Raw genomic sequence first — 16102 nt, forward strand, 5'->3', positions numbered from 1 at the left:
CTTTCAACAAAGGTTTGATGCTGCTCCAGACCCTGAAGGAATATGAAACTAAAAATGGTATTAGCTCGCTGCTACAAACCAATTCACAACTAATAAATCATTTGTCCAGATCATAGGATTGAATTTGAAAAGATTACACCTTAGACAGTGTTTTGTTCTCCGCCATTTTACTTTCTTTTACCACTAGTAGAAAACAGGGTATTGGCGACGGGGAAATCCGTCGCCAATGCCCCAAAATCCGTCACAAATACATATTGGCGACGGGCTTCTTTCCGTCGCCAATAAATCCGTCGCCAATAAGTATTGGCGACGGGTTTACCCGTCGCCAATACTTATTGGCGACGGACGACTATTGGCGACGGATTTCTTTGGCGACGGATTACTTCCGTCGCTAATAAACATTGGCGACGGGGTAATCCGTCACCAATGTTTAAACATTGGCGACGGATTACCCTCGTCGCCATTAAACATTGGCGACGGGGTGATCCGTCGCCAATGTTAAAACATTGGCGACGGATTGCCCCGTCGCCAAAAAACATTGACGACGGGAAAATCCGTCGCCAATGTTTTAACCATTGGCGACGGGTATCTACCCGTCGCTGATGTTTGAAACATTAGCGACGGATTAATCCGTCGCCAATGTGTATTAGCGACGGATTTCCCCGTCGCTAATGGTTTTAAACATTGGCGACGGGTATATCCCCGTCGCCAATGTTTAAAACATTGGCGACGAATTTTCCTGTCGCCAATGTTTATTGGTGACGGGAAATCCGTCGCCAATGTATATATTTACGCCAAAAAAAAATTTAAATTCTGGTAGCCTCTCATACGAGAGAATACACATATAACCTGTATCAACATCAATTCAATGACAATATTTACCAACATATCATAAAATCAATCATGATATTCATTCACATTCCAAATGAATACTCATTCAATTTCATCCATCAATCCACAATATCGAATAATACTCATCATATATCACAATCACAATATATCTCACATGCTCAAATAATATTCATTTACTACGCAATAAAATCATAAATATATTACATATATGTAAAATCCAAAAGTCATAATATGTATTAACACACAAGTATCACTCATTCCTCGTCGTTGTCGGCATCCCTGTTATCAGCATCGTCTGCATTAGAACGTCGTATCGTACTGCTGCTCTCTACGGGAGTACCTCCTCCAACCTGAAAAGAACATATTTTAACGATCACAAATAATTACACCTCTATTGATTAGATTACAAACGGTTTATTCCCTATAAAAGCCATTTTTTTCATTTTTACAAACTGCGCATACTCGCTGATTCTGGGCAAGATTACAATCATACAGGTTACAGTTTGTTTAAAAAAGTCCTATAACCCATTTAAAAACCGGGGAATCCTACCTCTTTTAAAGACCAACACACCCATAGAGAAAAATGAAAAAGGAAAGCTAAAAGCATTATATGGAGAAACCATTAAAAAAAAGCTTTGGGCACCACCACTCAGCGACATGCAGGAACCTGATTCAAAGCTAAGAACATGCTGGGAATGCTAATACACTTCAATTGCACCGACATGCCAGAAAAATGTTCGAGGAAATGAAGGATTTGAGAACATAACAAAGAATAGCCCAGAAGCAAAGCAAATATCCAACATTGGAAAAACAAGTTGCTAAGGTAGCAAAGCAAATAAATACAGAAGGATAATCCCAGAAGCACTCAAAACTACTAACAATAAAATAAAAAATAAAAAGAAATGAAAAGATATAATAATTTTTTTATCAATCAAATGAAAAAAGGAAGGGGAGAAAAAACGTCCCTTAACCCACCCTTCTTCCTTCAACAACTATCTTGCCACTCAACCAAATGTGAATTATTATGAGACACAGGAAAATTACCATAGAACAGCACCTACAATAACATAACTGGAAACTGGACAATACTGTGATTTATTATCAGTAGGAATTTATAAAATTGTGATGTTCGTATGTTCCATTTGCACTGATCAGAAGTGATGTTGTATGTTCCAAAATGCTTAAGCTTATGAATTATAGGTGAATAATGACAATGTTTATCAAGAAATATAAACATGTTGATGTTCATGAAAAGTATATCTACATGTTGATTAGAAGACGGTTTCATCTTTTATGACAGGATTACCAATAATAAGATATATATACCAAAAGTATCATAATAAATACATATATGTCACGTCATACATACCTCTTCATCACCATGAACTTCATGCTCATTAAACGCCAACTTAAATATCTCTAAGTATATCGACTCAGGAAGAATCTCCTTCAACGATGGACAATCACTGAGGCGCTGCACAACATCCCAAGTCGATTGTGCACCTCCTAGCTCGCGCGTAATAATGGGAATAAATTGAAAAAACATGGAGGGTTGAACATTGTCCATTAAATACCGTCCAATTTTAGCCACGACGTATGATGTCCCATATGGTCGCTTTGAGGTCACGGACGTGTTGTTTTGTATATTCCTGCTAGTGGAGACTGTCCTAACTTTTGCACTTGATAAAGGCACCCTCCCTTTCTTGATTGGTCTAGAGCCATAAACTCCATCAACAATTTCCCTCCACTGCTCTCTAGTCATGCGATTAGGATCGGTAGGAGTGTTCTCTATGCTCTGAGACTGGGACAAGACAAAGTCTTGTGAAGCTTCAAGCGCCTCCTAAATAGCAAATAGCAATAGAATATTCATATAACAAATAACAAATAGCAATAGAATAACAAATAACAAATATGTACATCAGGAAGAATCTTTCTATATGATTCACTATGTTTACTTGTCTTTTATGGTAAATTAGAGATTCAAAAGTATAGGGTGCAACCAACTAGGCAGTTCTGTAACTACTTTTGTAGGGTTAGTTAATGGTTAATGAAAACTAGAATGGGAATAACTCATGTAAAGTTTTCAGTCAATTAGAAATGGAACCAGAATAGAGTTTTAAGGTGTTACTCAAATGGAATTGGAACTTTAAGTCGGATAAGTTTTGAGAATTATCCCACTTTCCACTCCCCTTTTATATACACTCAATGCAGCTAATGTACTTAAGTATGTATGTGTTAAGACTACTGATTCGAAAATAAGGAACTCATAGTCTTCCTTTTGTGTAGTTGACTGTAAGCACACACAGACATACATGAAGACTACACATGTAAATATTAGTGAAGGCTCCAAGTTTTCCTATGTAATACTCGAAGTAAAAATCCTTCTAGACTGTATCAAGTCGTTAGTTCCCAATTCTGACCAATTTACTAGCAACAGTATAATCAAAGCTTGGGCAGAAAATAAAATAAAATAAAAATAAAAGTTGGTCACAGTTACTATCTGAGTATCCAAAAGATCATAATTTGTTTTGGTTCTCAGATAGGAAAAAATATGCAATACAGTCTATAACACGTTACAAATAGCATGAGATATTGAGATATACAATAGGAAAAAAATAGAAGTAAACCGACAATAAAGTAACTTCATCATATTATATGTAGGATTTCTATGTAGGTATTCGAACATTGATGAATTCTAATTAGAAATACATGTGTGCCAATATGAAATTAAGCTTATACTTACATGCATATCCTTAATTTTCGTCATCTTTTCCTCCTTATCATAGCCCTCGGGTGGTGCTAGCAAGAAGAGTTGGCGGCATAGTCAAGGCGTCCTATGATTAATCAAATTTCAAGTTATTTCTAATAACGTATGAAAATAGTAACATGAGTTGAGTTTTAATATTTTGATCTAACCGGATTTTCACGCAAATATTTATGCTCGATCCGAGCGTAGGGAGTAGCTCCTAGAAAGTGATCATATAGCTTTGCACCGCGATTAGCCGATGCTATCGAACATTTATCCTTCAAAATAAAGTAATTTTTCAGTATATGCGATGGTAATATAATGAATTAAAAATAACTCACCTTCTTCTCACCCTCCCACTCGATAATGAGAGTCATCCAATTATAAGGAGGAACCCTCTTATCAAGCTGATGAATCCGCTTCCAATCAATGGTTATATCTGTAAAGTATTGACTCTTAAGTCTACTCCTCCACCCCCGAAGCATCTTGCTCGCTCTACTCATTACGTAATCCCAAGAGTCCGGGTTGTCCTCAAGGCAATAGTGATTCTACGAATTAGGTGTGAAAAAAACATGCACTATTAAAAAATTAAATAAATATTTATTGAAAAAACAATATAATAAATAATTACCATGAGCCTCTCCCATATCTTCTTTATTCCATTCCATTGTTGTTCATCAAAGTTATGAGCGATGTTAATGTGGTGTGGGTCTCTGATTAAACAGCCGATCAAATTATTAAATCTGACGGCGTAATCTCCAACTGGAATGTTGCCCATCCACTCCAAAACGGCTCGATAACCTTTAGGAGGTACCTTCGTAAACAGATCACTGCCATGCCTACCGGCCTTCTCGTAGTCCTTGTTCCCTACAAAGACAAAGATAGAGATTTTTTTATAAACTTTAATAATTAAATAACGACAAAATCTCAATAGTTTACATGATATTCTTACCCATTTCCCTCAACTGATTTGACATCGCCTTTTCTAGTCTCTGCTTTATTATATGATCCTTGTTTTTAATGTCTTCTCTTCTCTTTTTATAGTTCCTATCACATTTCTTTTGTAATGTGATAGCCTTTTCTGGTAAGGGGATGGAATTTACTGCTTCAGTCCATGGACGGAGACATCCAATCTCCGATGAAGAAGATCCCGCGAAAGACTCGTGTTGGATCTCGTCATCACCGGATCCATCATGAGCATTGTCTGCAATATAAAATGTGAAATAAATATTTATATGGAACATAAAATATCCATGGACTTTAAAATTAATACCTAGATCAGGCGATGAATCCCGATGATGAGGTTGACTCATAGGTGGACTCATAGGAGATGCATGTGTATCTGTCCCCGCAATATCTACGAAAGTAATAAAAATAATATAGGTAAATAAGTTTCTCAATTAACTTAATGATATTAAATAAATTAATACCTTCAACGGGTGAGGATCCATGTAGAGATAATGGACTACTATAAGGTCGTGAGGACATTCCTACACGTAAAAAATATAATTATAAATGCGAAATATGCATATTTATATCACAAACACAATTTATTTGAACAAATTAATATTTATACCTGATGATGAATTTGCTTGATTGTGGGAAACTTCCCCTATGCGCTTTATCCTTCGGCTCATCTGCATCTTAAATGATTATTCAATTTATTGAAGCAAAATAAGTGAATGTTGAAAATTGCATTGACAAAATAAAAAATGTACATTAAAACGGCAAAGTTAATACTTTAAATTTTACAAGTACTAATATTTCGACATTCAATCTCCTACATTACGAATATCAAGCCGATTTTGCGGAGTATACATATTAAGATGGACATTTTGCGGGTATGAGTAATTAGGAAAAACTTCTCCTTCAGTCTCATTTGGATCATCAGAACCCTCTATGTTTTCTTCGAGAGAAAGTTCAACAAGAGTTCTCGGCTCCTTATACAAGGCGACCCAAACCTTCGGCTGCCTAGGATCTTTGACATAAAAGCACTGAGTAGCCTGCTTTGCAAACATGAACTTCAAATCGGAGTAAATCTCCTTGTCTAGATTTACAAGATTAAAGCCATATGCATCTCTTGTTATTTCAGCATGACACCATCAATTATATATTTTCAGAATTAGTCACAGAGTGATTCGTGGGAGGTTTTTGCCATCACGGTGTGATTAACTCACAAGTGTCTCGGCCTGGCCGAGCCACCTGGCCGAGCCAGCTCGGATCTGGGCCCAGATCTGGGCCCAGATCCGCTTTCAATGCCTATAAATAGAGGGCTGTAGGCTTATTTTTGAAAGGTTGGAACTTGGAGAGCCAAAACTCTGCCGAATTGAAGATTGAGCTCAGAGTTTTGAAGACTTGAGGACTTGAAGATTCAGATCTGATTCTCGGCGAGCGTCCACGTCACAAAAGGCAGGAGTTCGAGAGAGGTAAAGATCAGATCTGAGATCTACACGAAATCACACTCCGGATCAAAGCTTGGCCTTTGATCCCGAGAATTAAAGGCTACTATTTCCTTGGCGAAATAGTACCCTCGGCTGTTATTTCCTTTGCGAAATAATTCCCGTCGAATCGTGTAGATCCGACCGGATCTAGATCGCGCGGTGGTCCACGGATTAACCCCGGCGTCGGCAAAGAACCCACACAAGCAAGAGACCGCAAAACAGGATCTTGCGATTTGTTCAAAGGGAAAGTTGTAAGATTCGTTCGACACAAAAGGAGAAAGTTGTAATTTTCTTTATTTCTTGTGTTATTTGATTTTCGTTGTAACCGGATCTAAAAAAGACCGGATCTTTTGTAACCAAAAAAAATAGTTATTCAAGATGACAATGAATTCAATGAAGGCAATTTTCACCGCGAACAATCTGGCGACCACAGTGGGAGCCACCGATCTCGCTGCCGAGATCGTTGCGTCGCAGCCGTTCGAGGAGTACCTTTCGTCCTCGTCCGGATCAACCTCCCTCCGCAAGTCCAAGAAGCTCTCCTCCAGGAGAAAAGCTCGTTGGTTCGAAGAAGTTCAGAACGCCAACGAAGCTCTCACCCCGGCTGACGCCAAAGTTGCGCCGGGTGAAGTTCCACCGACCTCCAACGAGGTCAAACCTATTCTTGTCAACGCTTCTACTGTTGAAGGCGTTGTGACTCTCTCAAAGAGAGCCCGCCAGAGGCGACATCAGCGCCTTACGCGACAACTCGCTAAGATGATGGAGTCTACGGACGGAGTCCGCTACAACGCGGATCTGAAGAACAGGAGAGGCAAACAGCCTCAACAAACCATCTGGCGACTTTACCGATTTGAGCACCTCACAGAATCTTTGCATCTCAACCTTTGTCATCGTAATACGAGATGAGGGTAACTCAAATTTGCCGTCAGTAACTTCTCGTGCTTGCAGATCATGTCGGATGTTCAATGCATTCAAGTCTCATCGAGCCCGTAAATCGTCCTTTGATTTCTTACCATCCTGTAAGAGTGTGGACAACAGGTTGTCACATATATTTTTTTCAATATGCATTACATCTAGGTTATGCCGAATTTTGAGCTTTTGCCAGTACGGTAGCTCAAAAAATATACTAAATTTTGTCCATCCTTTTGGCAATTCCTCATCATGTGTCTCATCCGTAATGTTCACTTTTCTCTTTCGTTTCGGTGCCTTCTTCATAATGGAAATACGTCTTGGAGCTAGAATATCTTCTCTTGTATATCGACTCTTTCCAAACTTAATTTTAGGATATCCCTCAAATAATTCTACAATTTCATCTCCAGTCATTACATGCGGCTCTCCTCTTTTCTCTTCTTGGCCATCAAACTTATTCACCCACTTTTTACCTCTATATTTATGTCCTTTACGTAACCATCTTCTGTTAAACCAATAACACATCTTTCGACTGTGTTGTAAATGAAAGCCTTCAAAGTTTGGACCACATACGGGACAAGCAAATGTTCCTTTCGTAGACCAACCGGAGAGATTAGCATAAGCTGGAAAATCATTAATGGTCCACATAAGAATAGCACGGAGATTAAACGTTTGACGGGAAAATGCATTATATGTTTGGACCCCCTCATCCCAGAGAAGTTTTAACTCATCAATTAATGGCTCCATGAACACATCTATGTCATTACCGGGTGAGTGTTTGCCTGGTATCAGCAATGAAAGGATCATATACGGTTGCTTCATACAAAGTCCAGGTGGTAAATTATAAGGTATTAACACAATTGGCCAAGTAGACCAACCTGAACTCATAATGCCAAACGGGTTGAATCCGTCACTAGATAGACCGAGTCTAACATTCCTGCACTCTGTGGAAAACCAAGGAAAAGATTGATCCACATGCTCCCATGCGTCTGCAATAGGGGCACTTCTTTCATAAAGCTACAATAGGGGCACTTCTTTCATAAAGCTATGTCATGTAGAACATGTATATTGAACTTCCTTGTTCGTTTTAATAGTGTTATTGTGTGTCAATATGTTTAAACCAGTGACTTAAATTTTAATCATCTATTATAATCTGGTTTGTAGAATGGAGATTTATTGTTAGTTTCACAGCATATGAACATGTAGAGTGTGTTATGACTAATACAATGGAGATTTATTGTTAGTTTCACAGCATATTCCACGGCTTATTCATATATGCTTCTTGTTGTTTATTATAGGTGCTTGGGGAGGCTTATCAGGTTTTAAGTGATCCTGGAAAACGTGAGACATATGATAAGCATGGAAATTAGAAAGCAAGGCCTTTCACGGTAAGTTCACAAACTAAAGTTGAAATGTACTGTCTATTGGGATGGAATACACATTTAATGTAATATTGACATCTTTCTCTATTTCATGATAAGAACCCGATAGCTTTTTCGAGGTCATCTTGATATGCTTGTGTAACTATCATTAGTTCTGAAACCAACAGAAAGATACCTATTAATAGAATGTTCATGCTTTAACACTCCCATGGATCAAGGACTCAATGGTGGATCCTTCTTCTGTATTTGGGATGCTTTTTGGAAGTGAACTATTTGAAGATTATATATGTTGGTCAATTGGCTCAGGCAAGCGTGGCAGCCGTGGAAATCGATGAAGAATCATAAGTCCAGAAGTAAAGAGCCTACAAGTTGAAGAGAGGATTAAGGTATCCTACAACAATAATGATATAATAAATAAACTGTTTATAAAGTAATTTATAACTTTCTTGCCTTTCTAGATTGTTAAGTGTTACCCTCCTCCTTCCCTCTCAGTAGGCATGGGCTTTTTTTAGAATTTTTTTTGTCTCCATGTCCATGAGCTAGTTCCTAAAATATCATTTTGATGTTGATGGTTTTCTCTCAAATTACAGGCGTTACAAAGAGAAAGAGAAGAGAAGTTTATCGAACATCTCATAAAGCGCCTACAGCCATGTGTTGAGGGTAAACTAGATGAATTTGTTAAATGGGCAAATTCTGAGGCCAGTCGTTTGTCACGAGCAGGTAGACCTAGTTTCCCTTATCCATACTTAACACAAAAGTTTACTTATTAATTTTGGGCTCTCCATCTGTTCCATTTCTTCACAAGACGATTGAATCTTTTCTTTGAACCCATTTCATGCTATCATTGTTTATATGGGAAGTTTTGGAATGTCCTGAAGATTGATCATACTATGAACTATTTACAAGAGGACTCCAAAATGATCCTAAGTAGTTGAGGCGAGGTCTTGTACTCTTATTGTTGCTGATGCAGTCAAATTGTCGTTATTCTGCTCTCATCTTCCTCATTGTAGTTTGTTATACTGGTAATAAGTGAGTGAGGGTGTTGGCATTGCTTATTGGTTATTAAAAAAAAAAAGTGTTCTGTGGAATTCTGGATGTTTGGGTAATCGATTCGAGAAAATACTTTTAAGAAGAGCAAAATGCAAAACCAAGAAAGCACAAAAAAAAGTAGCATGGAGAAGTCAGATTCTTTGGCTTCTCTCAACCGTGGAAGCGGAAATCCATTCGGGTAATGAATCATATCTAAACTTCTCTCTTATTTTATACTCTCCATTTTTGCCTCATAGACCTTATCTAAACGTTCTCTCATATATCCATTCTTATCTAAACTTCTCCAAACAAATATATTTTACAATATTTAACTTTCTTGTAGGTACCTAAATTTGAAGGTTAAGAACATCTTATCCTTATAAAATATTTTCTTAAAAGTACTTTTGGAGAAGTCCTTCTACAAAAGAACTTATCTATAAGCAAAAGCTAAGCCAGGTATACCCTGACTTTTGTATATACTGTTTAACCATGTGCAGCCTCTTGTTTATTTTAGAAAAATGCATGTTTGTATAAGCCAGATAATATGCATCAGTATTCATTTGTTATCTTGTGATTTATGAACTTTGTTACAGTTTACCAAATGCATAGGTTAGTGATATAAAACCAACATTGAAGGTTATCATACTAAATATGGTTAAATAAGAGGTAAAGTATAAGAAGTTAATACATAATTTATTAAGTATCTTTGTATGTGTTCTAATGTAGGGCTCTATATTTGCTACCTCTTTCTGTGTTACACAAATCGGAGCCCAATGATCTCTACTACATGTACACAACCTTAACCTGTGAGTTTTTCCAAGACCATCATAACCGGAATCTTCCACCTGTGCATAATGTTCCATGACATAGGTATTTGGTCCCGTTAGATGCACAAACGCACATGTTAAAGAGCGTTTCTGTTAATTTGTATCCATCTAAAACAGAAATAGCTCTCCAAGTTTAGCCTATTGTTTAAGTTGTTTGGTTTAGTAGTGCTTGAGGCATGGTAATTTTTATACTGATAGCAATTTCTTCCCATATGGAAGTTCTAATGTGTTAATAACATAAAGTGTGCACATTTCAAATTTATATGTGCTCTTATTAGTTCTGAACAAAGAGGATTTGAGCTAAATCCTGCCAGTATATTCAGCAATATGAGCTCGCTCTGATTGAATGGCTAATTGGTAGGGTGCAGATGTGCAGCTGAAGAAATTCCTAAGAATAAAAGATTCTACTCAGATTTTATTATGCTCTATGTACTACTAATACCATGTGAATAAATTCTACAAAAACAAGTCATAATCTATTTTTTTTTTTAGAGGAAAAGGATGGGATAACACACAGAAGCCCCTGTTGCGCGCAGCGGAAATTTCGGCAGCACTTCGGCAGCACAACAAGAGAGTCAGGTCGCAATAAGAATTCTTGTTTCTCAAAGGGAACAAGAATCCGAAGCCTAATACCTCATCAAAGTGAGATATTAGCTCTTCCTCTCGTCAGTTCTAGGACTGCGCGTCGAGGGAACCTAAAAAGCTATTACAAATCACCCAAATAGCAGAACAACCAATTTTACGTGGTTCGGCAAATTGCCTACGTCCACGGGGCAAGGAGGGGGGAGATCTACTAATAGAGGGAGATAATATAACTAGGGTTTACAATCACTCACAACTAAAACCCTCAAACAAACTCTCAGATCCCTCACAATATCTCTCTACAAAAGGCTACACAAAACCCTAAAAGGGACTACACAAATCTCCTCAACTGCAGCCGCCGGCCTTGCACGCACCTGCCTTGCTCTCAAAAATCGCCTGCACTCGGTTCTGTACCGCAGCCGCAAAGAAAACAAATCACAACCTCCTGCGCTTGTTTTCCCCCTCTGCAATTGGTGAATTTTTCTCCTCTGCCGGCTTGCACACGCAACCTCCTTTTCACCGCCTCCTGCACAAAAGACCTAGGGTTTTATTTCCGCGTGCATTTATAAGCACGAATTGTGAACTCGGGTGGGCCTGCGGTTTCGGTTTTTGCTTCCAGCTCTTCACGCGTTTCTTCACGCGTTTTGCTCCCGCAGGCAATCAATTGAAAAGGAACAATCAATTGAAAAGGAGATCTCTTCACAAGGACGTGGCCCATGTGGCCCCCACTCACGCCTCCCAACAATTCTCCACCTAGGTGAAGTTTTCCCAAAACTGAGCCGATATCAACCAAAACAAATGCCTCACTTGTTGTGTCCAGTACACCGTGAAACAATTCACGACAACAGACTCAATCCATAACAAGTCGAGAACCCAAATGAGAATGCAAACACTCTCCAAATGTCAGTATCAACTCACCAAATCGATCTCACTCCCATCAAATAATCCAACCCGGCTGCATCATAAAGATTGCCTACGTATCCTCTTGCCCAAGGAATCAAGCCGAACGTAGTTCACCCAAATGGCCGCTAACGACCTCAATCCAATAGAAGAGTACGCAACCCTTCTCCAATATCACGATCAATTCTGCGGCTGATAGCACCTCCAATGGCCTCAAACACCTCCACCTGAGGTGAACTAATGGTCATATCCAAACTGTATCTATCAGCTGCATTCGAATCAAAACCCAACTCATCATCTGCATCCGAATCTAAATGACTTTCACGCTGTGTCACCTCAGCTGGAATCCCAACCAATGCAGAATGATCTGGAGTAATCTTCACCCAATATGGAGTAGCATCATTCTCCACCCGCTGCGATACCTCTAAGGTCTGTCCAAAACTCTCCACCTGCTGAGAGTCAATTGGCTTCCTCATCGAAGCCTTAACCAAAGTGACACTATCAGACCAATCTTCCAATAGAGTTTTACCTCCAATCACAGCAGTTGACAACTCTTTAATAGGATGACCCAAATATGTCAAAGCCTCTGTCCAGAAACTCTTCTACAAATCATTGCTCGACCACAAACACCGATCCTCCCCCAGTAAGGCACGGTTCTCCAAATTTATCACCCTATTTAGTTGCCCCAAGATTTTCTTTCCAACGAAGTGTCTCGAAATGCTGTGAGCTCGGCTCCAATACAGAAATAGGTCCATCTTGTACCTCCCACCAGAATGGAGTACCTTCACCTTTCTGTCTATTACACACTTCTTCAATCTGTTAGAGACTACTAGGACTTTCTCCAATGGGGATTTGGTTGCAACCCAAACACGCCTAGACCAGCCACCAACAAAGGAAACCAAACGCCTATTACCTCCCAATGATGCCCCCTTGGAAGGCCCCCAAACATCCACGTGAACTCCTCCAGAACGACCCATAGCACGGTGAATAGAGGTGCCACACTTCACCTCGGTCTTCTTGCTCACATCAACATGTTCACTGGACTTCAAACCACAGGTCTTCGCACCCTCTTTCAATCTATGCGAGGAATCAATATTGGAATGGCCAAGCCCCAAATGTCGCAGTCTAGTCGAATTAACAGAAGTCGCCAGCTCTCCACCTATTACTATACCTCCAGTCAAGTAATACAGGTTATTCCTCCTGACGCCCTTCATCAAAATACGAGAGTCTCTCACAATCTCGAGAACCATGTCCTCAACACGAACCTTCAGACCCTCTCCAACCAAAGCTCTAATCGAGATCAAGTTCTTCCTCAAAGAAGGAACATATCTCACATCATTTATCTCCCTAACAGTCCCGTTAAATATTTTTATGCGAATTCTTCCTATCCCAAGGATCTGGCATGCACGGTTATCAGCCATGTACACCACACCACTATCCACCAGCTTCTCAAAACTGGAGAACCATTTCCTTCTAGGGCACACATGATAGGTCATACCACTATCCAACATCCATTCAGATTCCTCCGAATAGCTATCTGTAGGACTGATAGAAAGCGAATAAATAGAAGAGTCAGAATTATTACCATCCGATACGATGTTTGCTTCTGATGATGGTTGCTTCCCTTTTCCCTTCTGCTTATTCTTCATCCATTCGTCGAGCTTTGGGCAGTCTTTCTTCCAATGACCAGTCTCCTTGCACCAAGCACACTGATCTTTTCCAATTGTAGGATGCCCTACTCTAGACTGTGACTTCCAATTCTTTCGGTTTGGACCCTTCCCTCTTGCGACCAACGCCTCCGCTACCGGCTCAACCGAAGCCTCCTTATCCTTCTTTCGAAGCTGATAATTCACAAGTGCAGCGGTGACCTCACTATACGAAAGTGATGCCTTCCCATTAATCAGAGTAAGAACGAAGGTCTCATATTCCTCGTCGGGCAAGGAACTCAACAACAGCAACGCCTTGTCCTCATCTTCAATCTTGACATCCACATTCGCCAAATCCGCAAGAAGCTTTGTGTAGTGGTTCATGTGATCTCTAATGGAGGTTCCCTTCTTCATCTGGAAACGATAAAGTCTCCTCTTCAAATGCAAGCGATTTTCCACACTCTTGGTCAAATACTTGCTTTCGAGAATCTCCCAAATCTTCTTTGCAGAAGTCTCATTCATCACATCATATTTTAGATCTTGAGTCAAACAAGATCTAATCACACCACACGCCGTTCGATTCATCTTCTTCCAAACCTTCTCTTCAATCTCATCTGGCTTGCCATCTAACTCCAATGTATCCTCCAAATTCTGCGCGTTCAGCGCATCCAAAACCTCGCATCTCCATAATCCAAAGTTGTTTGTGCCATTAAATTTCTCCACATCTATCTTCATAGAGTGGATATTCAAACTCTGAATGGTCTTCGCGCCAGAAGAACCACCCTCGACACCTGAAGCACCTTCTTTCCCCGATATCTTACGCACCAACGAACAAAGAATAGATCCAAAACTGAAAGATAGAGTCTTTACCAAAAGATCTCACCTTTATCACCAACGAAGTCCTAAACGGGCCTCCAAATTGATCTACTTCTCCAACCAAACCCTAGATCTGGAACCTGGCTCTGATACCACTTGTTGTGCGCAGCGAAAATTTTGGCAGCACTTCGGCAGCACAACAAGAGAGTCAGGTCGCAATAAGAATTCTTGTTTCTCAAAGGGAACAAGAATCTGAAGCCTAATATCTCATCAAAGTGAGATATTAGCTCTTCCTCTCGTCAGCTCTAGGACTGCGCGTCGAGGGAACCTAAAAAGCTATTACAAATCACCCAAATAGCAGTACAACCAATTTTACGTGGTTCGGCAAATTACCTACGTCCACGGGGCAAGGAGGGGGAGATCTACTAATAGAGGGAGATAATACAACTAGGGTTTACAATCACTCACAACTAAAACCCTCAAACAAACTCTCAGATCCCTCACAATATCTCTCTACAAAAGGCTACACAAAACCCTAAAAGGGACTACACAAATCTCCTCAACTGCAGCCGCCGGCCTTGCACGCACCTGCCTTCCTCTCAAAAATCGCCTGCACTCGGTTTTGTACCGCAGCCGCAAAGAAAACAAATCACAACCTCCTGCGCTTGTTTTCCCCCTCTGCAATTAGCGAATTTTTCTCCTCTGCCGGCTTGCACACGCAACCTCCTTTTCACCGCCTCCTGCACAAAAGACCTAGGGTTTTATTTCCGCGTGCATTTATAAGCACGAATTGTGAACTCGGGTGGGCCTGCGGTTTCGGTTTTTGCTTCCAGCTCTTCACGCGTTTCTTCACGCGTTTTGCTCCCGCATGCAATCAATTAAAAAGGAGCAATCAATTGAAAAGGAGATCTCTTCACAAGGACGTGGCCCATGTGGCCCTCACTCACGCCTCCTAACAGCCCCAGCCTATCTACAATAACCCAATAGACTTTTGATTTGCAGTGTTTTATGAGTAGCTTTTGTGCCTTTTCACTTAGGGGGTGGAAATGAACCACATAATTAACAAATAGTTTGAGTAACTATTCAGTCATATTTGGTTCGATAGTTCATTTTCCACTAAACAAATATTTGTTAGTATTCGAGTTTACTCACGAATAGAATTTAACCAGATATATATTCGATTCGTTTGTCTATCAAATATTCGTTTAAAATTTGATCACTTGTTATTTTTATTATTGCACATTTGATGTCATATTTTAAACCTATTTACCATTTATACTTAAGTTTTATGTACTGATTTTAAGACTTAAATAATCTTAAATCTATTTTCTTATGAAAATTTTGATTTAAATATACATACATTATATATTATAAAGGAATAATTTTTATTTATTAATTTAAATACCATTTGAAAATCAAATTCTTTAGCGGAATAAATATACTTTGATATTCGAAAAGTATTCGAAAATCAAATTCTTTAGCGGAATAAATATACTTTGATATTCGAAAAGTATTCGTGAATATTCATGAATATTTATCAAATACCAAGAGCGGAATAAATATACTTTGATATTCGAAAAGTATTCGTGAATATTCATGAATATTTATCAAATACCAAATATTTGAGTTCGAATTCGAAAAACTCCATATATGAATATTAGAGTCCGTATTCGAATTCAATAATTTTAAACAAATACAAATACGAACACATTAGTATTCGATTCGATTCGATCATTTACCACCCTTGCTTTCACTGATTTCCATTCAAATGAAGTTCTTCATGACGCTTACTTGAATTGCAGCTTTTGGGGAGACAATGCTTCATACTATTGGATATATTTATTCAAAACAGGCTTCTAGAGCGCTTGGAAAGAAAATTATTTTGATGGATGTCCCATTTATAGCTGAGTGGGTTCGTGATAAAGGTCACTTTGTTAAATCCCAAGTAAATGCAGCTTCAGGTGAGCTTTACAAC

General features: G+C 39.2%; 1 long non-coding RNA gene across 2 annotated transcripts; it reads left to right on the plus strand.

The window, feature by feature from the left end:
* LOC109840685 lies at window positions 1–16053 on the plus strand. 2 transcript variants are annotated; one of them, XR_002246994.1, is made up of 6 exons: window positions 1–57; window positions 8244–8333; window positions 8634–8713; window positions 8918–9047; window positions 9188–9812; window positions 15930–16053. It is a non-coding gene; the product is annotated as an uncharacterized LOC109840685 (long non-coding RNA). The 2 variants fall into 2 exon arrangements; XR_002246993.1 differs by having other exon boundaries at window positions 8918–9812.

Source organism: Asparagus officinalis, chromosome 5, assembly GCF_001876935.1.
Source record: "Asparagus officinalis chromosome 5, Aspof.V1, whole genome shotgun sequence".
NCBI lineage: Eukaryota > Viridiplantae > Streptophyta > Magnoliopsida > Asparagales > Asparagaceae > Asparagus > Asparagus officinalis.